Source organism: Mustela lutreola, chromosome 6, assembly GCF_030435805.1.
Source record: "Mustela lutreola isolate mMusLut2 chromosome 6, mMusLut2.pri, whole genome shotgun sequence".
Lineage (NCBI taxonomy): Eukaryota > Metazoa > Chordata > Mammalia > Carnivora > Mustelidae > Mustela > Mustela lutreola.
Window position 1 is genome coordinate 67051437 of NC_081295.1, and position 26419 is coordinate 67077855.

The 26419-nt window shown below is 37.7% G+C and overlaps 1 long non-coding RNA gene across 1 annotated transcript in view; it reads left to right on the top strand.

Annotated features, from left to right (window-relative positions):
* Window positions 1-1690: 1690 nt before the first annotated feature.
* The window catches only part of LOC131833776 (uncharacterized), a 50404-nt gene continuing 25675 nt past the window's right edge, over window positions 1691-26419 (top strand). Inside the window, exons 1-3 of the long non-coding RNA XR_009354628.1 lie at window positions 1691-1800; window positions 9155-9264; window positions 15549-15984. This is a non-coding gene — a long non-coding RNA (uncharacterized LOC131833776). The remainder of the gene's footprint in view (window positions 1801-9154; window positions 9265-15548; window positions 15985-26419) is intronic.

Sequence of the window (26419 nt, forward strand, 5' to 3'; positions counted from 1 at the left end):
CTGCGAAGGGAATGAAAAGACAAGCTACAGACTCAGAAAATGTTTGCAAACCACTTATCCAACAAAGGACTTGCATCTAAAATATATAAAGAACTCTCGTAAGCCAACTGTAAGAAACAAACAATTAGAAAATGGGCCAAAGACATGAAGAGACATTTCACTGAAGAAGTATTCATGTGACAAATGAATATATGAAAATATATTCAGTATCACTAGTCATTAGAGAAATACAAATTAAAACCATGGTGAAATATCACTACATGCCTATCCAAATGGCTAAAATTAAAAAATGGCAATAATACTAAATGCTGGTGAGGTTGTGGAGAAACTGGACCACCCATTCATCACTGGTGGGATTTCTAAATGGTACAGCTAGTCTGGAAAATGTTATGCCAGTTATTTACAAAAAAGACATGTGCTTACCATATGACCTAGTAATAAAAGCTTGGGCTTTTATTCTGGGGAAATAAAATTTTAAGTTCACACAAAAACCTATATGTGAATATTTATAGCTGCTTTATTCATGATAGAGAAAAATAAAAGAATTTTTTAACAGTATAAATTCAAAGGATAAAAAGCACTGGGGGATTTACTGTGAAACTTTAGGGTTACTTAAGGACCTACTCTTTGCTTGCATGGTGCCTTCCAAGGCTCTAGGAGAAACTCTAACAATGTGTTCAAGTGGTCATTTATTTTTGTATGATTTGTAAAGGTAAGTATTTTTTACTGTAATTAGTTAAGATTGATGTGTATTTCTACTCTTCTCCTTTATCACAATGCGTCTTGCATTGAATGGTGGCTATGGTCACTTTTGGGATCTAAGTAAGGAAGTTTCTTTGGGTGTACATTGAGTTTTGGTTTAAAAGAATATATTTATGTTGCATGCAATCATTTCTGTGAATAGGTGTGTTATCACAAGCCATCCTAGATTCTAGGAATATTTTTGCTATTCACTTTACCAACACTCTAGACATCACAATGCAAATATTTAAGGTCAGAGATAGTTTTGTAGTATTATTGTTCCTATGATACTAATATATCCAAGTAGTGCCAAAGTAATAATTAAAATATACAAAGCCAGAAACTAATGTCTTAAAAATTGTTCCAAATATCAAATATATAAAATTTGGTGAATAATTTAGTGTCCTTTAGACCATATTTTTTTCTGTTTTGATGAGAATTTTATAAACTGTGATTTATAAGATTTTTTGTGTTTATAGAATATAGAACAATATTGTCATATACCAACTCTATGTGTAAAGTAACATGTTTTGTGTATCTCAGCTCTCAAAGAAAAAGAAAAAAAAGTTTAACCATGTTAGAGAAAAGGTCAGAATATTGTTCTATTTTCTCTAAAGAAAGTGTTGTTACAAAATTGTTTCCATGTAAAGAGACAATCAAAGTGTATATCATTAGAAAAATTATGGGAGAAAAATATTATAGAATTGCATCAAGCTACTAATCAATAAAAATATACTATCTTTTAAAATTTTGTGATATCTATAGTATTTTTAAAAATTTGTCACTTTTAGGTCTTATTTTCTGATTCAAAACAAATATTCACTTTCAAATCAAATTTTGTATTCATAATTTCATCCTCATTTTCTTAAAAAGTATATTTAAAACTATACAAACATTTCTGGTAAAAATTTTTTGTACAAACTTTTTTTGGTACAATTTTATCTATTAGATCTTTCTGAAGAGAAGAGAGGAGAGATGAAGAGGGGAGAAGAGGAGAGAAGAGGTAGAAGAGAAGACAATAGAATCAGGAATGAAAGTTGGAAGCTAGAAAGCAGATGGGTGAGTAAGTAGTTGCTAACTTAGCCAACCAGAAAGTGCCTATGCAAACCATAAAGGTTCCTTAAGCTGAAGCTAAATCCTAAACTGGTGATAGTAGAAGCATAGAAGCATATAGAACCCCAGAAAGGCTCAGATAACCCAAACACAGAGGAGCATATCAAGCTGAAACCAGGAAGACCAAGTAAAATCTGCTTAAGAACTAAGTGTTCGTAACATTATATAACAATTGAATATTAATTTTATGAGCAATTGTTGCATTCCCTCAATTCATTGAGAGAAAGAGGAAATTATGTATGAGGAGTGAGATAGGGGTGTAAGCAAGTTAAGTTTTCATAATCCATAGTATGCACTTAATGAAGCTATCTAAATTGGGAAAATCAAGAAAGAAAAGCATAAACATGTTATTTAAAAATATGGAGGGAAACATCAAAAAACTTATTGAAAAGGGTTTTGTCTCAGGAACAGAGTAAGAGAGAAAGAGGGAAAGACACAGAGGTAGTATTTTTTTTTATAAGCCGTGTCCAAACATTTAAAATTTGTGAATGCACTCAGATGGGATCTTACAAAGCCCTTGGTTCTCCAGCTTGCCTTTGTATTTCATTTTTGTGCCTTGGAGTTCTGCCTATAGCAGTACATATAGGTCTGTTTTTTTCTTAAAGACCAGAGAATCATCTATTTTATTGCTATAATGTAGTTTACCTAACCAAGATTATATTGATGGACACTTAATTTGGAGTCAGATTTTTTAAATTACAAAGCCTTAGGGGCAAATCTCTCATGGCATATTTTTGTTTATATACATATAGGATAAATTCCTAGCAATGTATTTTTTAAAACTATTTCAAAGAGGGTTTTGTTTTATCTTTCTTTTTTACAAAGAAAACCTTTGTAAACAAAGGTTTACAAAGTAACCTTTTTGACTAGTTTTTTTAAAAAAATGTGGATATAGTACAGAGAGTTTTCATATACTTGTTATTAATATCTTACATTAGTATGGCATATTTTACATTAGTGAACCAATATTGGTACATTTTTATTAACTAAACTGCAAGCTTTATTCAGATTTTTTCAGTTTTTAACTCATTTCCTTTTCCTAGTCTAGGATCCCACCCAGGATACTACAATAAATTTAGTCCTCATGTCTTCTTAGGCTTCTCTTGTCTGCAATAGTGTTCCAGACTTTCCTTGTTTTTGGTAACAACCGCAATCTTGAGAAATAGTGGCTAGGTATTTTGTAAAATAGCCCTCAAATGGGATATTTCTCTTGGTTAGGATGTAGTCATGTCTTTTTCGAAGGAAGACCACAAAGGGAAAGTGTCATTTTCACCACCTCATAACCACGGTGCATACAATCAACATGACTTCTCACTGTTGATACTAACCTTGAGGCTCTATTTGTCATATTACTTCATTGTAAATTTATACTTATTTTTCCACCCCTTTTCTACCCTTTTAACATTTCATGCAAGGCAGATCTGCTATCAATGAATCCTCCCAGTTTTTGCTTGTAAAAAATATTTTATTTCTTCTTGACTTTTGAAAGGTAATTTCATTGGATATAGAATTCTAAGCAGGTTTTTTGTTGTTGTCATTGTTCAACATTTTAAATATTTCAGTCTATATTTCAATCTATCTCTTGTAGTTTGTATTGGTTCTGAGGAGAAGTCCACTGTAATACTTCGTGTTCCTCTATAGATAAGGTGATTCTTTTTTTGCTCTGACTTTTCTCAAGAATTTCTCTTTGTTTTTTATTTTTCTGCAGTTTGAATATGATATTCCCAAGTGTGTGGTTTTGGTATTTGTACTGCTTGGTGTTTTTTGAGCTTCCTAGATCTGTGACTTAGTGCTGATTATTAATTTTGGAAAATTCTTGGCCATTATTACTTCAAATCTTTCTTCTGATCCATTCTTTCTTTCCCTTTTTAGTATTCTAATTACATGTATGTTATACTTTCTGAAATTATCCTACAGTTCTTGGATGTTATGTTTTGTTTTCTTCTTTTGTTTGTTTGATTTTTTTTTTTTTTTTTTTTTTTTTTTTTTGCATTTCAGTTTGGGATATTGTCTTAATGTTAATCTCATTGGTTCTTCTCTCAGACTTTTTCAGTCTATTGATAAGTCTCTCAAAGACAATCTTCATTTCTACTACCATGTTTTTTTGTTTTGTTTTATTTTTGGGGGATTCTGTTTTTTAGCACCTAATATTTATTTTTTCTTAGACTTTACAATTCTCCACTTAACTACCCATCTCCTCTTACATATTTTCCCATATTCCTTCAAATATTAATCACAGTTATTTTGAATTCCCTGTCATCTATGTTGCATTCGAGTCTGTTTGCCTTGTCTTTCCAGAATGTGTTTTTCTTACATTTGGCTTGTCCCATAATTTTTTGTTGGAAGTTATACATGTTATATTGGATAATAGGAACTGAGGTAAATGGGCCTCTAGAGTGAGGTTTATGTTAATTTCTGCAGGGGGTTGATCTCTGTTTAATGTTTGAAGTAGCAAGAGGAGCCAGTGGCCTTGAATTCCTTAAGTTTCTTTGCTTTTGACTCCCCTCTTGTGTTTTGTCACCCTTAACTATTCCCCTTGGAGAGAATTTACATCTTTCATCTCTAAGTCTGCAACTCCAAGGAGTATCTCTTTCTCACACTAGACCATACTCAACCTCTGGCAATTTGTCAAAGTTGCCATCCAAGTGTTCCAACTAGTTTGGCTCCATGGGCATCTGCTTCTGGTAAGCAGATCTCAGCTTCTGACTCTCTGGATCCCAGATTTGGGGGTGCCAATTTGTCCTGTGACTTTAATTCTCTGATGATTCCAAGAAAAGTTATTGATTATCAGTTTATTTGACTTTATGTTGTTGTAAGAATAGGAGTGACCCAGAACTGAAATTGGAAGTGTTGTAGCAGAGGAGATATTTTGATAGATATTGGCAAGTTGCCCTCCAAAAATTTTTGACCAACTCACGTTCCCATCATAATATGTGCAATGATTTCAATATACACTTATTTTTAAATATCTTGACATCCACACTTGCTAATATTTGACCTTGAGACTGAGATAAACTTAAAAGAGAATAGATATTGAAGAAAGTCTAGAAGATAACTTATTTTCAAAATGCATATGCATTTTTGTTATGTATTCACATGTGATTACATTCTATTATAATGGTGGTAGCTGTCTATTTTGATTTCCAAAGGGACTTATTAGCTTGACCTAAAGAAAGAGGAAGTGGGGTTGAGATTGGGTTCTAATAAGAATTCCTCCAGTTATGTTCATTTTTTTTTAAAGACTTTATTTATTTATTTGACAGACAGAGATCACAAGTAGGCAGAGAGGCAGAGAGAGAGAGAGGAAGCAGGCTCTCTGCTCAGCAGAGATCCAGATGTGGGGCTCGATTCCATGACCCTGGGATCACGACCTGAGCCAAAGGCAGAGGCTTAACCCACTAAGCCATGCAGGTGCCCGTTATGTTCATTTTTAATTAAAAGAAATTAATGGGTGCCTGCGTGGCTCAGTGGGTTGAGCGACTGCCGTCAGCTCAGGTCATGATCCCAGAGTCCTGGGATGGAGTCCTGCACTGGTCTCCCTGCTCAGCAGGGGATCTGCTTCTCCTTCTGACCTTCCCCCTCCCATGTTTGCTTGCTCTCATTCTCTCTCTCTCTCAAATAAATAAATAAAATCTTAAAAAAAAAAGAAATTAATAGGCAGGAATACTGATTTTGCTGAGAAACTGATGGATTTGCATGCATTTGGATTTACACATACAAAATGTGTCAGAATTTTTTGTAAGTTAGCAATCAAAATTGAAATTTATGACCTTGTTCTGGCTTCAGGAGGGAGTAAAGCTCAGCTATTATGTGCATGAACTGACTTCTACACTAGTCCTAGATAGTTTCAAGCTCTGTCTCTTCTTTCTTTTTTAAAACAAAAATATTCTGCTAGAATTTCTCTTAATGTCCTTGATTATTGCCAGGAATGTAATGAGTGCTTTCCTCCCTATCTCTCCTTCCATGTAGAGATGATGAAGCAGAATGAGTAGATTTTTTTTTCTTTTTTCCACATGAATGTTATTTTTCCATAAATGCTTTTTCTGTAACTGAAAAATACACTTCGAAATCCAGTAAATGCTTTTTTAGTCAGCAAATAGTAGAATTTTAGCAAGCCAATGATCTTTCTGTTGGACTTAAATTTTCAAGCATTATTTGATCTCACTGAAAATTTTATCCTGAAAATAATTAATTGTTGGTGTTAAGTAGAATAGATGAAAAGAAAGGTCTGATATATCAGGGCCAAAATGCAGAAAAAGGAAAAAAGAGTCAAAGAATTTTGAATGATCAAGCCATTTTAACTCAAGTTTATTCTACTCTCAAAGTAAAAGAAGTGGAGACTATTTTAAATGGGCTATTTAATTAATTATCGTGAAGAATAACAGTGTCGTTTGTTCATTCACTGATACAAATGTCTACTCATAGTAAATAAATTCTATATTCTAAGGAATGTTAAAATGCTCTCCATTCCTGTAAACAATACGTTATGTAAAGGAAATGAAATATGAAACGAAGCCAAAACTCTTACTGCAGCTTTGTTTTGTTAAGTTCTGTGTTCGTAAGATACTGTCAGCCGTGATGAAATGTAGGACGTTATTAAATGTTATCATTTAACGACATGGAGTATGAAAAAATAAAAGCAAGTCACACTTGATGGTGTGGTTGGGACAAACTGAAGAAGTTATCTTCACATTTATATGACAATATTGCTATAAGCTGTGTTGAAAACTGGCAAATATTCAAGTTTTTAAAAAAATAATTCAGGTTCTACCCCTTCTGACCATAGAAGTATATGTATCTTGTAGGAAATCATCACAAAACAAAAGTTAAAGATTTCATCTGCATCCTGATCTCATTTTTTTAGACACTATATTTTACTAAAAACTGTTTTTGGACCTAAGGAATTGAAGTAAATATGAATTTTTTTAAGAGATTATGCAGCCAATAAAAGTAAATTTAATTACCAAATGAAAACTTACTATATGAACATAAGGTCTTTCACTCCCAAATCCCTCTGCTTCTGTTTTAACAGAGTTGCTGAGTGGGAGAATGTTCTGAAATCGCCCACTTTACAGCTCACTTTCTAAACCAGAAGCCTAGGATTAGAGAGGTTTTATCCGTGTACAGATAAGTAACAGTAGTTAAAATATCTTCTACATTCAGGCATCAGGAATCACCTTTGTTCTCTTGTCTTTCCTTAAGTCAGAAAGAAGTTTCTCAAATATTCTCACGTTACTAAATGTTATACTTAAATATTTGTTTATCCCATTAAAACTGGCACTTAGAATGTATGTGTCTTCTCTTTTTCTTGACTTGAATAGAAAATCATTCCAGAGAAAGCTCTCAATCCTAAAAACAATTTTTTGTATCATGAGAAAAACAATGCTTGGAATAATGGTGCCATTTGCAGGTACAGTCCTACCATGTGAACTCTAACCCTAAGCTTATTAAGAGGCATATTAATGAGAATCTAGTCAATTTCATGATGAGTGGGGGGTTAATATTTAGTTGGTCAATTTATTTACTAAAGATTAACTACTTTCAATAAGTGATATATCAACTCTTTATTTGTGGGCTAATTATTTTTATTGAGAGCAGACTAGGAACAAGAATATGGAATGAGAAGAAACAGGGAAAGAGAAGTGAGAAATAGAGTTGTTTTTTTACTGTTGGGAAGATAGGCAATTTATATTGGCAATCCTTTCTCAGATGCAGTAGTGAGGAGGTATTTAAGTAACAACCAACCCATGTAGCAGAAAAGTTCTGCTGCCTTCTCAAGCATATGTGTAGTAATTACCAACTCTTTCTGGAGACCCATTGCTGTCCCTCTTTTTTCTTGGTCAGTCTGACTGCATTTTAGCTCATCCAAGGATGGGTCATTGTTCAAAACCAGTTGTTTCTTTTGCACTCTTTTTACTGATTTTAGCTTTTTGAGCTCCTATAGTGGTATACTGCAACAGTCTCAATCTAGAGAAGCCTATGCAGTTCAGCAATCTCTGTGTTGAAAATGTATTATTCCTAGCCTGTTTGTTGGTATCAAATATAACATTTTCCTGTGTAATGAAATAGGGTTCAATGTAGAATAATGAGCTCCAAAGTAAGAAAGTATGGGGTTATGTCCCATCTCTACCACTGTATAGGTGAATGCCCTTAGCAAAGTGCATTTATTCTCCGAGTCCATATTTTCTCATTGGCAAGTGAATGTAATAATAGCACTTGCTTCATGGATTTTAAGTTATTATTACATGAGCATCTGCCTGAACAGTGCTTAGCATAGAGCATGGGGTATAACAGACACTCGGTGAATGATACCGTAGAAAAGAGGTTGAATAAATAGCATGGCAAATCTACTCTAACTAGAAGGAAATTGAGTACTGTACTCATGCCTTGTTTAAAGCCATTCCTTGGAAATGTGGTGAAGTATTTAAAATTAGTTGCCATGAATCTTAGAACTCAGGTGTCAAGTGTGTAGCTTTCTGGATTCAAGCCACAAACTGGAGGGCACAGAATAGTGGCAGACTCTGATTCTCATAGCTGATAGAGCCTAACCATAATCCATCAGGCCTAAGGCATCAGATAAACTTGTGGTCTTCTTAACATCAGTCATTATTAATTAATTTAATTATTAAAGCAGGGTATATCTCAGGGCGAATTCCTGCCACTCAAAGACAAGTCTTATGGCTCTTATCAAACAAGGTCCCAAAACAGATGATCTATTTTGTGAAGCTGTTCCTTACAAGCTGACTTAATGAAACAGAAATTTAAGAAGCTTCCCTTCTAGAATTATTGAGATTTGGCTTTTTAACTATACATTATGACTCGGAAAAAGAAAGAAAGGGGGAAAAAAAAAGTTAAAGAATCAATAACTATTTTCTAGCCAATTACTCCTTGCTAATTTCTAGTGGACTTATGTTTCTATGATAAAGTATGACTTGGAATTTAAAAGATGTGTGCTAAGTAATATAAATATTGCTCTAGTTATTTGATGTAGTCGTGGAGGGTTCAAAGTAGGTTAGTCATTTTTCATTGCAATAGTTCATGCATTTTTTTTTTATTTGCTTATGGCTACTCAACAATGCTCTTTCCCAGTGTTTGACATTTATTCCAGCAGGTCAGCAGATGACATAAAAAGAAATTAAATACTAAGTTGTAAATTGACTCTTTGTTAAGCAGTAGGGTGGAAATTTTGATAGAAAAGCTATCAACTGTATAAACAACTGTTTAAAATAAAGTTTGTGAATGATGTATGGTTTCCAATAATCTATTCTTTCCTTTTTCTCCTGTACCACTGATTATCAAGATTCCAATAACTATAAATAAACTCTCCAGATGCAGAGGCTGAAACTGCCAATCAACATTCTCTGCCGTCTTCTATGAGTTCCTGGATGTGTGCCTTCCTATTTTTTCCTGGTAAGGAAATGTGTTCAGCATGCCTTATGCTGGGTACTTCAATATTAACTCTTTCCTGAGGACTTTCTACTTTAACATCTACAAAGTCATAAATGTAAGCTGACATATACAAAAACGCTATATTGATACTATTGCCAAGAAATTTCTTTAAAGCCAGTCACATTCCAAGGCAGTGTTTCTCAAATTGGTCCCATTGAAATTCAAAGGAAGCAAAAGAAACACTCTTTAAATATCTCTGTAATTCCCTCGAAAAGCCCTCCAGTGTCCTAGTGTCCTTTTGTTTGTTTAAGTAAGCTCCAAGCTCTGGGCTTGAATTCAAGATCCTGAGATCAAGACCCAAGATGAGATCAAGAGTCAGATGCTTAACTAACTGAACCACCCAAGTGCCCCCAACTGCTGAGTGTCTTTTACCCCACATTGAAGAATCCAAGGGTAACCTTTAACCTCTTCCTTCTTGCACTGTCCTTTCTGTCTTGCTCCCTTGTTGGCCAGGGAGCCCTTTGAGCTTGAACTTCCCTTACCCAAAATGCAAAGTAGACAATGGACTAGCTACATGGATCATCATTACCGGATCTTTAGTGAGTGAGGTTAAAATTCGTAATAGTCATTAGGATGTTAGCTCAAATCATTTCCATTTTCATTTTTAATATAATAAAAAGTCTTTGACTCAGGCAACTAAATGATTTCTACAGTTGTGGTTCCCTGCCATTGGTTACTCTTACTGCCTTAGTTTCTATGAGGTTGAGTTATAAATTGCACTGTTATTAGTCTTATTGCCTTGTTTCTATGAGGCTGAGTTATAAACTGGAGAAAGCTTTACTAATCCCAGAAGGTTTTCTGAAATAGTTTTGTAGTTAAAATAAGAAATAATTATTGGGAAGACGCATTTGCTTTAGACAATAGTTAGGAATATTAGTCCATTGCTGCGGGGGTGCTGGCTTCATGAGCAGGTAAGTCTATAGGGGCTCACAGGAGTGATGAGGGAGCACGGGGCTGGGGCTGGCTGAAGACAAAGCAAAAGCTGGCGCCTTGCACCCCCCTCTCCAAACCTCCCTTCCCCTCACCTTCCCCCAACCGCAGGGTACATAACCTACCATCACCCATCCCTCACAACCCAGGGCGGCAGCTCTTCCTGCCCACGGGTCCTGTTCCCGTGCTTTAATAAACCATCATTTTGCACCAAAGATGTCTCAAGAATTCTTTCTTGGTCATCGGCTCTGGACCTCAGCTCACCGAACCTCACCTAGGTTCTAGAACTTCATCAGGAGGACCTCAGGCTTGGTTTAGACACTGCTACTGTTGATGAGGGGGAGCAGAAGGCTAGCTGAGGATAAAGCACAAGCTGACATCCTGCAACCCCTCCACCTCCCAGATGGGACATGTGTGACATTCTTCCTGGAAGCATCCGATGATCTTTATGTTAATGTCTTGCTAGAGGGAAAAACAACCTTAACTTGACAATGGCAAGGGCTTCAATATCCTGGGAGTCCTCTTTAACATATGAAAATCCTTTTAAAACCTCCCTTTTCCTTACCTCCCCAAACTCCTGAGGATATCATCAGTCATTCCTCACAACCCCAGGGTAACCTCTTTCTGTCCAGGGGTCCTGTTCCCATGCTTTAATAAAACCACCATTCTGCACTAAAGACGTCTCAAGAATTCCTTCTTGGTCATCGGCTCTGGATTTCACTTCATCAAACCTCACCTATATTCCAAAACCACATTACTGCCATCTTAAAAGTCTTAATAATTTTATCCTTGAACTCAGGCTTTTAAGTGACATTAAATAGGGCAATGAAACATGCGTTTGAAGAGATAAGATACATATCTTATTATGGCTGTGATTCCTTGTTGCCCCATTCTCATATAATGGTCACAGTGGCCCCTGAGCACAGGACTCAGGTGGACACATGATGCACAGGAGTTCACTGTAAGGTGGGGCAGATCAAAGCAATATATTAGGTTTATGACTGAGTGGGGGAAGGGCAGTCTGACAACCCTGAGAGGTCCCTTTCTCTTTTTGAAAGGGAATTTGCTCCATATGCAGATAGCAGATAAAGGAGTTCTAAGAAACACAAATAACTAAGGAAGTCTAGCCTATCTTTCCTTACTCCTGTTACTTCCCTGTATTAGCCAATCACATATGCTAGAAATCGTGATCCAAAGGAAAGAGAGTGATCATGGTTACCTTTCCTGTTAGTCCTTCTTTACCCATTGAAGGTAGTGTTAGAATGTGCTTGCACTGAAGGTTGAAGTAAAAACAGCTGAGTTAGTATTCTGCAGCATTTTTGCCCTTCTGGGGTAAGAATAAAATACACAGGCAATGTATGAGCTATAAAGTGTAATGTATGAGCTATAAAGTGTAAATTGTGTGATTTTGATGATTCTACATGCAAGTTAAAGGCTTTTATATTTGTATTTAAGACTAGCTTTACAATATAAAAATGAATGGTAAAATTCATGCTAACAATTAAAATTTTTACTTTTTCTTTATTTATAATGATTTAAGTAAAAATTAAAAAGACACCATGACAAGTCAAGAGAAAAGACTGGAAGAAAGGGATAAGTGTCACATTTTAATACTTCTAGGAGCATGTTATTTTCTGCTTTTTGAAAAAGAGTTCTACATTTTCATTTTCTTCTGGCCCCTGCCAATGATATAGCTGGCCCTCATTGCTCCAAAGTTGTCTGGGTTTTGCCCTATCATTAAGGGATGGAGTTTGGGACAAAGGGAAGGGGAGGTGAGATGCTAAAGGAACAACTCAAACCCCTTCACTCCTGAGGCCGTGAGGACTTTTCTCTTTATTGTTTTAATGGAAGTCTTTCTTGCCTTTTCTGAAATTATCTTGGTAATAGCAGCTTCCAACCAAAGAATGGTCCCAATATTCCTCCTTGTTTCGGATTTTCTAAATACACAGGAGCTTAAGTGCGGTTTGCTATTATTACTTCCTAGAGAGCAAGTTCAAATGCTTGTGTTCGATCACTTACTTTCAAAACATTTCCTTTTCATTCCATTTTTAATCCCATAATTTGAGGTCACTAAAAGCATTTTACACATATCCTGCAGTTTGATTCTCTCCCTTGCCCTTTATTCTTCCGCTTTGACTTCATTTTCATTTATTCTTAGGTACATGGCATGACAAATCAGGACACAGGCCTTTGTAGATATCCTGCAGGTTGCTGCTAAGAGGAAAAAAAAAGAGAGAGAGAGAGAGAGAGAGAGAAAGTAGCATTGCTAATGCTCTTTGAAATTCTGCTAGGCAGGGTGCCTAGGTGGCTCAGTCAGTTGACTTGATTTCAGCTCAGGTTGTTGATCTTAGGGTTGTGACATCCAGCCCAGTGTTGGGCTCTGCATTTAGCAGGGAGTCTTTGGGATTCTTTCTCTCTCTAAAATAAAAAGAAAGAATGAATGAATGAATGAGCGAATGAATGAATAAATGAATGAATGAATAAATAACTCCGAAAAGGCCAGAACCAACTGACCCAAATGTCAATCATGTTTTATCCCCGCTTTCAACTCTAGTGGCCTTTTCTGACCTTAAAGTAAATCTTTTGATGTCACCATAAGCTCTGTTTTGCCTTTTCAGTTTCTCTGATATCCAACCTCACGATAATTCCTTGAGTCTTAGTATCAGAAAGTGCTAAGGTGTAAATTCTGTTCTGGTTTCTTTCATCTGTGTCCTAACAGAAGGTTTAAAGTTTCTGGACAGATGAACTTCATGCCTGGCCCCCACCAACATGCCCTGCCCTTACCTGCCTTACTCTGAACAGTTCAGAAATAAAAGCTACTTGTAGTTCTTCGAAGGTGCCCTATGTCTCAGGCCCCTTTACTTGCTTCATGTGAATCTTCCTGTCTAGAATCTTCTCCCTTATCTTCTTCACCTAGATAATTACTCTTCAAGCTCTAAGTATCATCTTTGGCACTACCCCATCTAGAAGCCCTTCCTGTTCCTTCACAAGGTGAATTAAGAGGGCACCTGGGTGGCTCAGTGGGTTAAGCCGCTGCCTTCGGCTCAGGTCATGATCTCAGGGTCCTGGGATCGAGTCCCGCATCGAGCACTCTGCTCAGCAGGGAGCCTGATTCCTCCTCTCTCTCTCTCTCTCTCTGCCTGCCTCTATGCCTACTTGTGATCTCTTTCTGTCAAATAAAAAAATAAAATCTTTAAAAAAAAAAAAAGAGCCACAGGGTCTCTTGGCTGTCACTCTACTCCATAAATACTATATGACAGTGAAATCATCTGTTTGTGATAGTCTTCAGACCACATTGCAATATGTTTTTCATTTGCTGCAAGTTCTGTAGTCTTGGGCACACACCAGGTATTTATATATATATAATATATACATATATATATTATATATATAACTGAATTAGATGTATTATAATCTAATATGTGATATCTTTCTTTTCTGGATATTATTTATGTGGCTTTCACCCAGAGATCACCAATATATATATAGAAATTATATGCATCTGTTGGGGTACCTCAGTAGCTCCATCAGTTAAACATCTGACTCTTGATTTTAACTCAGGTCATGATCTCAGGGTTGTGAGATTGAGCCCCAAAACATGTGGCAGTCTCAGTGTGGACTCTGCTTAAGATTCTCTCTCTCCCCCTCCCTTTGCCCCTTCTTCCCTCTCCCTTATCACTGTCTCTCTTTAAAAAAAAAAAAAAAATTAATCAATCTAAATAAATAAAGAAATAGAACAACTTATATGCATTAGCATTATATTTCTAGAGTTTTTAAAGTCATAGATTCTTAAAATTAGAAGGACCCCCAGAATCTCCTACGGATGCTGGGATCCCATTTACAAAGCCTCGATCCATTTTATTTTATCATTTAATTTAATTTTACTTTTTTAACTGTAGTTGGGGGAAGAGGATGATTGAGGAAGAGAGTTTCATGGATCCTTTCTATCCAAAGCCAATCCCTAATATAAATTCTCTTTTCCAGAAGCCTATCCCAATCATAGATGAGCTACTCGTGTAAGAGGTAGGGGAAAGTCACCAGAAACTTAGGCAAATCCTTTCATAAAAATATCCAACAGAAGACACAACAAAATTTCCAGGTATTTGAGAGTTCTATTATTTGCTCAGCTAAGAAAATCCAATCAGAAAACACTTTTGGATCCTCTTTGTGGGGTTTAGCCAGAATTTTAATTTCTTAGGACTTTTTCAAATCTTTCCTTCCAGAGAAAAGTTAATTGCCTTCAGTTGTCATTTTCGTCCACATCCTGCATCACTTACAAGATTGACGTCTGTTCTTCTCAGACTAGAACAAGTACACTGAATTGATTACAAGAAACAGCTTCCATGTTTTTCAAGTTCTTCAGTGCCATTATCTCCTTATACATCTGTCATACCTACCTTCACACAAACACACCGACATATATGACTTTAGGCTTCTGGGGATGAGAAAAGCCAGCCTTGCTGCTCAGATTGGAGACTGATCATCAGTCCACGTGACTAGGGACCCAGCCTAATGAAGAGGGCTTGGGCCAGGAACCTCACAGATCGCTTCTCCTTCATGTCCTGTTGCCAGGTCTTTATGAGGTTCCAGGGTTTCCTACTTTGTAGTGTCTCTCTGCTGACACCCTCCACTGCTGAGATAGACAATGCCTTCCTAACTTTGCCAGCAGCTAATTTTGAGAGTTGAAAGAAAAAAGTATATGCAGAGTCCAAGGTGCCATATGTATTGAGAGCTCATTCTTTTATATTCCTTTGCATGGATGGTTAGTCCAGATGGGGTGGAGCAGAGAAGGAAGGGCCATGAGAGATGAAGAAAAGTTAGCCTAACGCTGGTTGACCTGTTTGACCATGTACTGATTTAGACCTCTTAATAATCGGAAGACTCTTGGAGTCAGAATGTTTTTCTCTGAAAAGAAAGTGAATTGCTAAATTATAAAACAATGAGATGGAGAGACTTCTTACCCATGATTTGACTGTGGATTATTTCTTCCTCTCCATGTTTGTCCATTGAGAGTCAGAATTGCTTTGAAATTTAATAGATACAATAGATAACAGAGCCTGGCTTGCTTCTGGGCAGCTCTGGAGGGCCCCTAGCACTCAGAGCCATAGGTAAGTACCACCGTTTATGGCCTGTAGCATTGTGACCACTGGGATAAGAAAAACAATACTTCCTGCTTCTAAAGACAGCTGCACGTGCAGCAAGGGTCATCTGGGCGCCACTGTGTCCCTCCCCTAATGTAGCTGGTGCTTCATCAGTGAGTCAGGACTGGGGGAGACGCGAATTGTTTTTTATTTTATTTTTAATGTTCCCTCTAGGCCCCAGACTCACTGGAGACATCCTGACACAGAATGCTTTGCCCGGCACAATATGATGCCCTTTACCTAGTAAAAGAGGGAGTCTCATAAAGGTGCTGCCTTCCCCTCAGAACAAACAACGGAAATGCATCAGGAGAGCTCAGCTGCAGACAGAATGCCCATCGTGGAGCGGGAGCCACTCTGGGATTCCTCAGATGAAAGCCGATTTCAATGAACATTGTGCTTCCCAGGCTGCTTCCTCTTGCTCAGTAAGAGCTACAGAAGGAACATCCCACTTGCGTCTGCTGACACAAAAGAATGCTGTGGCTGGGAGATCTTATCAAGCCTTCCTGTGACACAGTAACAGAGCTCCAGTGTGTCTTATAAGAATTGCTCATTGTTTCACAGGACGACTGGCTCCTTGGGGTGGGATCTGATGGCATGTCAGGGAGTGGAGGTAGGTGGTGTGGCGGAGGGGGGTGGGGGTTGGAGAGGGTGGTCAGCCAGCCACATGACCCAGATTGCTGGCTGTGGGGAAGTCAGCTGGAGGATGGAGCTGCACCCAGGTTGGCTAGGGAGCTAAATCTATAAAGTTAAAATACGCACATGCCATCTACTTACTAGTATCTTCCACAGTGTGAACTAGAAGTGATGGTCAGGGTTTCTCTGTTGTTACACATTCTTCCTTCTTTATTCATCGATTCGCTTAAGCTGTTTGATTATGGTAAAATAGAAGAGAATAAAGGAGAATTGTTCTGAAAACAGAAATGTATTCACTTAAAATCATCTCTGGACAACTTGGATGTGAAGTAAATGTTTTAGTGTGTATGCTACGAACCTCAGAAATACGTACTTGTTTTATGAGGATGAACCTCAGGTTTAACATCCTCATATTTATATTTAAGAGTACAAGTTAATAAATTGAATGAACTAAGTTTGGCCAATTTGAGATGTTTCCTTTCCTTAGAAAGTTCATGGCTTCCTAGTTTAGGTCTTTTCTTTCTTTCTGTTTTTTAAAGGTTTATTTATTTATTTATTTTACAGAGAAAGAGAGTGGGCAGTGGGCAGAGGGAGGAGAGAGGGAAATCATCTCTAGCAGATTCTCCACCGTATGTGGAGCCCAACAAGGGGCTCAATCCCAGGACCTGAGATCATGACCTGAGTTGAAACCAAGTCTGATGCCCAACTGACTGAGCCACCCAGATGCCCCTGGGTCTTTTCTAATAGAAAAAATGGATGGTTACCTGTCTAGCTATATGGAGAGTAGAATTGGGTTTAGTTCTCTTTCCTCTTTCTCTTTCTAAAGGTTTGTTACAGTAATCAGTACATACAAGATATATATAGCTGGCAGTAAGACATGCCGAGCAAAAAGGGTGACTGTGAGTTTCCCAAAGGGAGAGTGCTTGAGATGAACGTTTATAATTTTTCCTTTTATATCTTCATGGAGTACATTCTGAAATGGCCTTTGCCCTAAATGTCCTCATAATCAATTACTTCAACAAAAAACCCCAACTATTCTCCTCTTATTCTGTGCAAGATCCTGAGGATCAAGGGAAAACCAAAACACCATCTCTGCTCTTAATATATTCATTATTAAAGTTACCAAATGTTGTGATTATGTATAGATTTGTTTTCTCTGAGTGAACTGTGAGCATCTTGAAGACAGGAGCTAGGTCATATCCCTCTTCTTGTCTCCTTTGCTAAGCACAATGTCTTAAACATATTAGTGTTCACTAGACACTTGTTGGATAGATAGATGATGGATGGATGTACTGACAGACAATAGGTGGCTGGCTGCTTAGGCTGTGGTGCCTACATTTACAAATGGGGGTTTCATTCAAGTTGTCTACGTGGTTCTTGTCATGACCACACCTGTTAATCCTCTAGGACTTCATTATTCCACTCTGAGATGCATCAAATAAAGAGATTTTTCAAGATCACATAGTCTAGCTCCTTCCATTGACAGCTAAGGAAACAAGACTCCGAGAATCTAATTTATTCACAGTCCCATCCTAATAAGTAAGTGCCAGATCTGGGTTAAAATCCAGATCTCTTGCTTTTCAGTCAAATGCCTGCTACATTATGTTGTTTTCCATGACTCATATTTGGAGACTTTAAGGGACCCTGTGGAGCAATCTGTCACTCTTGGCTTATCTGTGAGAAAAAGTGGGGCTAGAGCAAAACTAGGTGAGAGGAGCCTAAGGACTGCTGAATTCATTTGTTGATGGTACTGAAGAAAGGTAAGAACAAGAATGACTCATCTTTATTCAGGGGGATGTCATTCATGTTTTTCTCCAAAGATGCAACACTCAAAACTCAGTGGGCATTCTATTCCCTCCCTAGTCTCCTGGACAACATTTGGAGATGGTGCTGTCCAGCCCTACTCCACTGGCCAAGATTTCTGTTTGATGCAGGGTCCAGCCTTTGAAAGCCCTTTCCAAAGAAGCTCATGCTGTCTACCTAGCAGCAAGGCTGGCATGATGACACTATCTCTCCATCCTCTAGCTACTGGGACAGGCTCCCAGCATATAATCTCTGATTGCCTGGATTTCTGTTTCTCTGAATTATGCCTAGTCACACTGCATCTAAATGCCAGTGATTGACCTGTTCTAACAATCCCTTCATTAAGAATTTAACTTTTTAGATTAAACTATTTTAGAACGAACATAACAACGTAGATGAATCTCGAAATAATTGTGCTGAGTACAATAGGCCAGACAAAAAAGAGCATATACTGTCTGATTCCATTTACATAAAACTCTAGAAAATGAGAACTAATCTTAAGTAAGAGAAAGCACATCAGTGGTTAGCTGGGGAGTTGGGAAAGGAGAGGTAGGAAGGGAGAGTTAGAAAGAGAAGTGAATTTTGAAGGTTATGAGTATTTTATTTACTTGAGTGTAGTAATGGTGTCATGGGTATATGTATATATTACCATTTATCAAAATGTACAATTTAAATATGTGCACTTTATTATATGTCAATTACAATCTGAATAAAAAACATCTTTTTTAAAAGAATGTAACCTTTTAAAATTTAACCTAAATATGATATTAATCAGGGTTTGATGACAGAAGCAGAAACATTAGGGTGTGTGTGTGAGTGAGTATCTGTGTGTGTGTTCATCTGTACCTGATGCACCTATCCCAGGTCCAACCAAAAATACATCACTTTTCCTCAGAAGAGGATATAAAGTTCTTTTCTGACTTGAGGTGATGTTTATTCTTAGTGTGATTCTAACAGATTCACATTTTTCCTTTGCTATCCTATAACTTATATACTGAGATAATTAAGTTAACTACTTTTAACACATGTTAGATAGTCAGGGGATGAGAAAAGACAAACATAAAAAATAACTGGTTAAATATATATGCAAAATATGTTTATATATATACATATATATAGTCATATCATAATGAAGAAAAAACACTCAAAACTTATAATACTTATATCTGCAAATCGTCATGTGGTCATAGATGGTATTTATAACTGCTTCCTTCCAGTACTCATTCCATATTCCCTTTGTCTTTAGCAAAGACCTCAGCTAGTTGTGGATTCTTGCCTGGTGGGGTGAACCAAATCTTTATTCCTGAAGGGTCTGGGTCATTAACCGTCCTTTTTAGCTTAATACAGGATATGGGAGTACGGGGAGATAACCCAGAAGATTTTTAACATCAGAGACACACTCTCCCTTACCTCTGTGCAAGGAAGCCTGAGTGAGTTCAATCACTCCCTTCTTTGTCTGTTGATTCAGTGGCATGTGTCAAAGTGTCCAGGGACATACCAGTTCACTAGAATCATCTTTGGGTCCCCTGGTGGGAATATTCCTCCTTTTGGAACTAAGACTTCTAGACTAGCAGAGTCTAATATCTTAAGGATGGGAAACAAAAATTTAGTGGGTCACTAGTGATAACAGTGAGAGGACCCTTTCCTATAACACCCTTTGGTCCCAGACCCATGAATCTTGGACACAGGAGAAAAAGAAATATATATCAGATGATGATTTAGAGCATACTTTGCATCCTAGACATCCTAGGCCGTTCTGCCAAGCTATCAAGCCAGCATCTTTTGACTGATGGGAGTCCTGGTAAGACCAGTAAACTGCATGAGCCAATTGCTGCATTTCATTTAATATAAAGTAAGTTCCTCAGGCAGATGCACTGTGCACAAGCAAGGCGTAACTGTGTCCAGAGTAAGAACAAAGCATGTCTGTTCTGTGATGGAAGTGATCTGATCTAATGTTATCAACCTGCCAATAGATGGCTAGCTGATAGCTGGGAATGGTGCCATGTCAGGGGCTCAATATTGATTTCTGCAATTTGCAGATGGAGCACTGCACGGTGGCCGTAGCCAGGTGGACCTTGGTAAGCAGAAAAGTATGTTGCTGAGCCCATGTATAACTTCCATCTTTGCCACCATTGTCACTTTATTCATGGACCAATTGGGCAATGACAAGAGTTGCTGGAGAAGGAGGCTGACTGATGTCCAATGAATGGTGCATCCTATCCAAATATTCCTCTGCTGAGTTTAGTCTTTGGTGAACAATCACATAGAACACAAATATTATCACAGGCCATGCCCATTTAGAGAGGTCTGTCAATCTCTCTTTCCTTTAGATCTCTTTGTTACCAATTTTTCAGTGTGTTCCTTCCAAATCTCTGACCTTCTAACTAAGTATTAGCTATGACCCATGAATTAGTGTGACTTGTACTTCTGGAAACATCTCCTTCCCAGCAAAATGGACAATCAGGTGTCAGCTAAAAGTTCCATACACTGAAATACACTAGGAGTTTTGTCCTTCACCGCTGTCCTACAGGGCCATCTCAGAGTGGGGCTGTCATGCTTCACCTGAACATTTTCTTTTCAGCTGTCCACTGTTAAGTGACTTCTGGCCTCTTTTGCTGAATCATGTGCAGACTAGGCCTGAGTTTTTTCTTCCTTCATCACCTGGTCGCAGGAGCTCCCCAAGAGGTCATAAATGCAGGTTAAGAGAGAGAAGACAATCAAGAGTAGGAGTCATGGGTGGTGGGACCACTTACTCATGTAACATGCTTGTGCCTTCAGGTTCGTTCAAGCCTGATTTCGTATTTATCACCCCCCTTTGAGAATGAAGTACTTCTGCACATGCTTAACTTTATGGCTTGGTCAGTCAGAAAATACCTAGTAATAGGCAGCTTAGGTCACACACTTGGTAACTTGGTGAGCCGTCGCTAAGCACTGAATTTCTACTACGGCCCAGTAGAAAAAGAAGAGCTATTTCATTAAAAAAGAATAGTTGTCCACAGAAGATGCAGAGCTTTATTCCAAAATCCTAAGAATCTATATTGTGATCTCCCTATAGGAGTCTGAAAAAGGCTCTAAAATGCATCCCTATCTTGACATTTCAAGTACCATTGAATCTTCTGGATGATATGGTCCAAGTGGCAGAGCTGTTTGTAGAGTGGTCTGGACTTCACATAGAGCTTTCTCTTATTCTGCACCACACTCATGATTAATAGCTTTTGGGTCGCTCAGTAAATGGGTCAGAAAGGGTACCTCAACATAACTGCAATTGGAACCTTAGACCGTTCACTGAGATTGCAGGTCCCTGGTTTATATGGGATTTATTTCCCTTATCTCAGCCACACTATGTCTTATCATTGTGTCTAGAGCTGTTGCTACTGCCTGCTACCTGAGTGCAGGAATCTGAGAAGCTGATGGAGGATCCAGGGGAAGAAGGCTACTGCCTTACACTTGTGTGGTGAGATAAGCAACAGTGTAGGTGAGCTAAGGCATGGCTGCTGCCCCATTCTGCCCTCCCCATCTTCCATAACAATCCTTCCTACAGTCCACCTTAACCAGAAACATACTGGACCAGGAATTCTGGGAAAGGTAGTTCATCCTAGCCAAGGTGACACACTACAAAATCACCACAAATACAACGTATAGTAGATTGTTATAGTAGATCATTATAGGGTAGAGAATCCAATTAAAAAAAAAAAAAAAGTTCATGGCATGATCTTCTTTTCTGAAGAATTAATCTAACAAAATAGTTCTTTTCACCTACAAGGCCTTGATTCCATGGAATATCTGTGTGCTCTCTGGTCTTGGGAGATTATCAAAAGACAGCTCTTTTCAGAAACATATATTATTTTTTAATAAATAAATGCTTAACAGTGTGAAAATATATTCACAGTTAGAAGGTTTTTTTTTTTTTTTTTTTTTTTTTTTTTTTAATCAATTGCTTTTCCAGAGAGACTAAAGTTTGTTTTGGTTTGAGGGTTTTGTTTTTTTTTTTAATGTTTCAACTTCAAAGAATTAGAATTTGCTTTTAAGTTAAAAAGTGTGCTTCAGGCCAGCGCAGTGTAATATGCTTTCACATTTTAATGAAAAGAAAGTCCCAGAATTTGCTCTCTTGGATGCTTGGAATGCTGGTCAAACTGGTGCTGGTGAATGACCATTGTGGTTCCAGAATGGGCTCTTCCTGGAGAGGAGAGAATTGACCATCTCAATTTGCGCATGTGTTTTGTACAGATAGCTTTCTTCTTCTTTTGTTTTGGAAGTCTATGGACTAAAAGACAGCTGACATCAACTTTTGTCTCTGACCATAGGAATCTATGATTTTCTCTCAGAAAATGGTAAGACAATTGCTCTATGCAAGGAAGGAATGTGTATGTGTGAGTGTGTGTGACATGGCTGGTTTGCAGGGACTTAGAGGACATAATTCATGACAGATGAGAGCTGAAGGAAGAGAAAATACAAATGAGACAAAGGGAAAGGAGGTTTTCAAATTGCCCTTCCTTATCTCAAGCCAATTCATGACTTCTTGATGAGGATATTGTTGGTGTTTTAGAAACACCAACAGCGCTGGTGTTTCTAAAAATTCCCATCACACAATAACTGTCAACACCTGTCTCTGACACAGAAGCCAGGAAAAACCAGAAGTGGGAAAGATATTTAAGTGCACAATGTTACTGTTGTAGTGGCGGTCAAAATTGGTCATCCCAGCTAATTTGCTGAGTTGAAGGATTAAAAAAATAGCTATGTGGTGTCTTTGACATAGTATTGGCTGAAGAATTATTTAACAAATACAGTTGGGTGTTTGATGAAACGGGGAAAGAGTTGCATTTGCTGTTTATATAGACATTTAGCAAATATTTGGTCCTATCCCAAAAGAGTTCTGACTTTTTTCCCCCCCACCATTTTGGTCTTTGAGGCTTTAAAATCTCAAGTAAAGTTGACCCTTACAATGAAAGCATGTTTAGGATCAGAATGGACAGAGACCCCAAACAACTGGACAAAGGAGGGAGGGACAGAGTACAGAATGGAAAGAATTATGGAAATTCTCCACCCATGGACTGGACATATCCGTGCACAAACAAAGCTTCTGGATTAGGGCTGTATTTTAGAAAAATGTGATAAAACTTTTGATAAGCCCTAGGGGGCCCTGAGAGCATAAGCAATAAATTCTTCTTCCTTTTTTAATCCTTCAAAATTCAGTACCACATCCTGAGCAGTTGAAGGGGAAAAACCTTTTGTCAAATCTGTTCCCAAATGTCTCTCTCCCTTCTGGAGGCCCTGAAGTCTGAGCTGCTGTCCAAAGGGAGAGGCTGTGTATCAGCAATTCTGCTTCTGGGTCCATCAGTTCTTGTCCTAACCATGCGAATCCACCATTACTAACTATATGACTCTGAGAGGACTACTTGGCCCGGTGTCACAGGAGGAGCGGTCAGGCACATTTCTCTCTGGATTGATGCTGTTTCTCCAGCTCTGTGGTTTGCTCTGTGTCACTCAGGACAAGGCAGAGAAGACAGATGCAGGTCCCTCTGGAGTTTTGCTCCCTGCAGGCATCTCCCAGTGCTTTGTAATGGGGAGCCAAATATCCGAGGTCCCTTGAAAGTGTTTCCTTCCCCTAACACATCTTTGTTGAACCACTTTGTCAGAAAAAAGTCTGTCGATTTTTAGGGTTTTGAGACTACAATAAAATTGCTTACGCCCTGTTGGTTAATATTAAGCACTCAGATAATCTCAGAGGTGGTTGTAAACATCTGGCTCTAAGCTGCATTTTTCTTAAAAATAGTATGACCCATCTCCTCCATTTCCTTTTGTGTTTGACTTAGGACTGCCAGGCCCAAGAAGGGCATGCAGTTTACTTGTGGTCAAATGTTATATGTTACTTTGGTGCTTTACAGCTTTCAAAAAGCTTTTACACAAAAATGATCTCATTGAGTTTTCAGAGAACCCAATGAGGTGGGTAGGGTGGATGGATACTCATCACCATTTCTCAGAGGAGGAAAGAAGAGTAAACGAGTTATGCAACATGGCCAAGGTCACACTGCACTTTAGTGGTGGAAGTAGTTTCCAACAGAGGCATCTATCCTTTTTCTTTTTTTCAGTCTATTTCATCACACTGAGCCACCTCTGAAGGACAGGTCCATGTATCATCCTGATTCAACAGTCAGGTTACATACCTACAAATCTGTAGCCACATTGTGGTATCTCAGTAGCTACGCTTAAGAGGTGACAACTGGTTCCATATTTCCATATCCTTTTTCCTCCACAACTATTTTCATTTTCTTCCCTTGCCTGTATCCCCTGTTTCCCATTCACTAAAAGCAAAAACATCCTCTTCTATTTCTTTTGGTCCTTTTCTTTCTCCCTCTTTTTCTCTCTTTTTGTCTTCCTCTCTCCTTTTGCTTTCTCCATTTCATTCTCTTTCTCTCTTCTTTAAGTTTAATTTTATTTGTTTGCTCATATATTGGGTACTGAAAATAACACATTACTAGTATATGAAAAGTAGGTTTGAGATTTTCAATTTCATATCACTTTTTAAAAAAAGATTTGTTTACTTATCAGAGAGAGAGAGCACATGGGGGGAGAGGCAGAAGGAGGGAGAGAATCTCAAGCTGACTGCGTCAAGTATGGAGCTCAAGGTGGGACTTGATCTCATGACCCATGAGATCATGACTCAAGCTGAAATCACGAGTTGGATACTTTACTGACTGAGCCACCCAGGAGACCCCAATGTCATATAACATTTATTGATCACTGTAGTTTGTTTTATTTATAAAATTGTGTTTCCCAAAATAATGATTTTTCTGTAGCAGTGAAGAACAGAAAAGGGAAAAATGTGATTTTTGTGTTAATCAAAAAAAAAAGTATATAGTTAGAAATGTCTTTTTAAAAAACCCAATTTGTAGATTTCCTTATTCTAAGGTTACAGATGAAGTGACCAAACCTGGCTCACTGGTCTATAAGTTAAATATTTAATGGTTTTATTCTACAGTTGACTTCCATTAGGCTAATCAATAAACCATTTTTCATAGAAAATACCAGATTATCCAAGATTTAGGCAAGAGAGAAGTCAGAGTTTGAACAAGATGATCCTTGCTTCACCATTATTAATACCTGATACTTTCTCACATTGATGGCATTATTTTAAGCTCAGATCTAATAGTTAACAAAAACGCAGCAACAAGAGAAAGAAGAGCCAAGATGGTCATCCCAGCACTCTATTTTTCTGGTGCTCTTTATCAAGCTCAGCCATAAGAGGAGGTGGGGGTGTTTAAGTACTGACTAGAAATGAGCTGCATTTAGATACTGTCTACAGAGGTTTCTCCTAGGATGAAGCCCTTATTTAGTGTTAAACCATGGTTCTGTAGACTTATATGCTCTGAACACAGCTGCGTAATTAGTAATCATCATTAATCATTTCTACTTCTGTACTTCTATCACCAACAAAATTACAGCAACCTATATTTTTAGTAAACTTTAATTGCAAGTTTAATTTGATACTTATTTATCATTTTAAGGAGCAGTTTTCCGAACTGATTATACAAATCTAAAATGATGTTTCTGAAGATAGAAATAAAGCTTCTTATCAGGAATAAGTACGATTTTCAAAAGAAGAGTATTTTCCTCTAGGCAAGAAAAAAAAGGACTTAAAAAGAGTGGGGGGAAAACCCCTAGAAGATCAGGCTCTCAGGCTTCTTCTACTTTTAATGTGAAAATGAGTGTTCATGTGGGGCTGCTTCAGACTACCTATTGGAAAATACATATCAACTAACAGATGTATAATTTATGGAACTGATCGCTTTAAGCAGAGAAACTTAAAAATGAGTTTTTGCAACTCAGGTGGTTCTCATGAGATACTAACAGATACTAATTATTCAAAATAGTTACTAATTATTCAGAATTGAAACCTGTCCATGAAACATACAACAAAAAGGAAATGAAACTTATAGGAATGTTTGAGAAGTAAGATGTCCCTCCTCTTAGGGGCACCTAGGTGGCTCAGTGGGTTAAGTGTCTGCCTTCAGCTCAGGTCATGATGTCAGGGTCCTGGGATCGAGCCCCGCATTGGGCTTCCTGTTCAGTGGAAAGCCTGTTTCTCCTTCTGCCCCCTCCTTGTTCTTTCTCTCTCTCTCTCAAATAAAGAAATAAAATCTTTTAAAAAAAAGTTCTACCTTTTAAAGAAATATTTTTGTGTCTCTTTTTGTAGGAAAAGATCAGATAGAGGGTTGTTTATACTCTGTTTATTTGTTTTGTTTACACTCTTGAAAACTCATTAGAGAGTGAGACGGAACAGCTAAGTTTCTCTCTCTAAACTGAGTGTAGCTGTTCCTGCCATGCTGTCCTGGGTAGATAGAGGAATGCATGTATCAACTGAAACATAGAAACACTCTCTCAGCGGGACCCAAGACATGAAGGGGACAATGGCTTATTTCATTTATGAAATTGCATCATTATAAACTCAAGAATGAAAGTCCAGTGAAGATGATTAACATAGAATTGTCACGATCGGCTTATATTATGTCCAGAAGAACTGGATTAGAAAACCAAGCTCCATGTGCGAGGAAATTCTCTCAAGAAGGTGTGTGTGAAAAATGTCCCGAAATGTAATCTGACACCTGTTA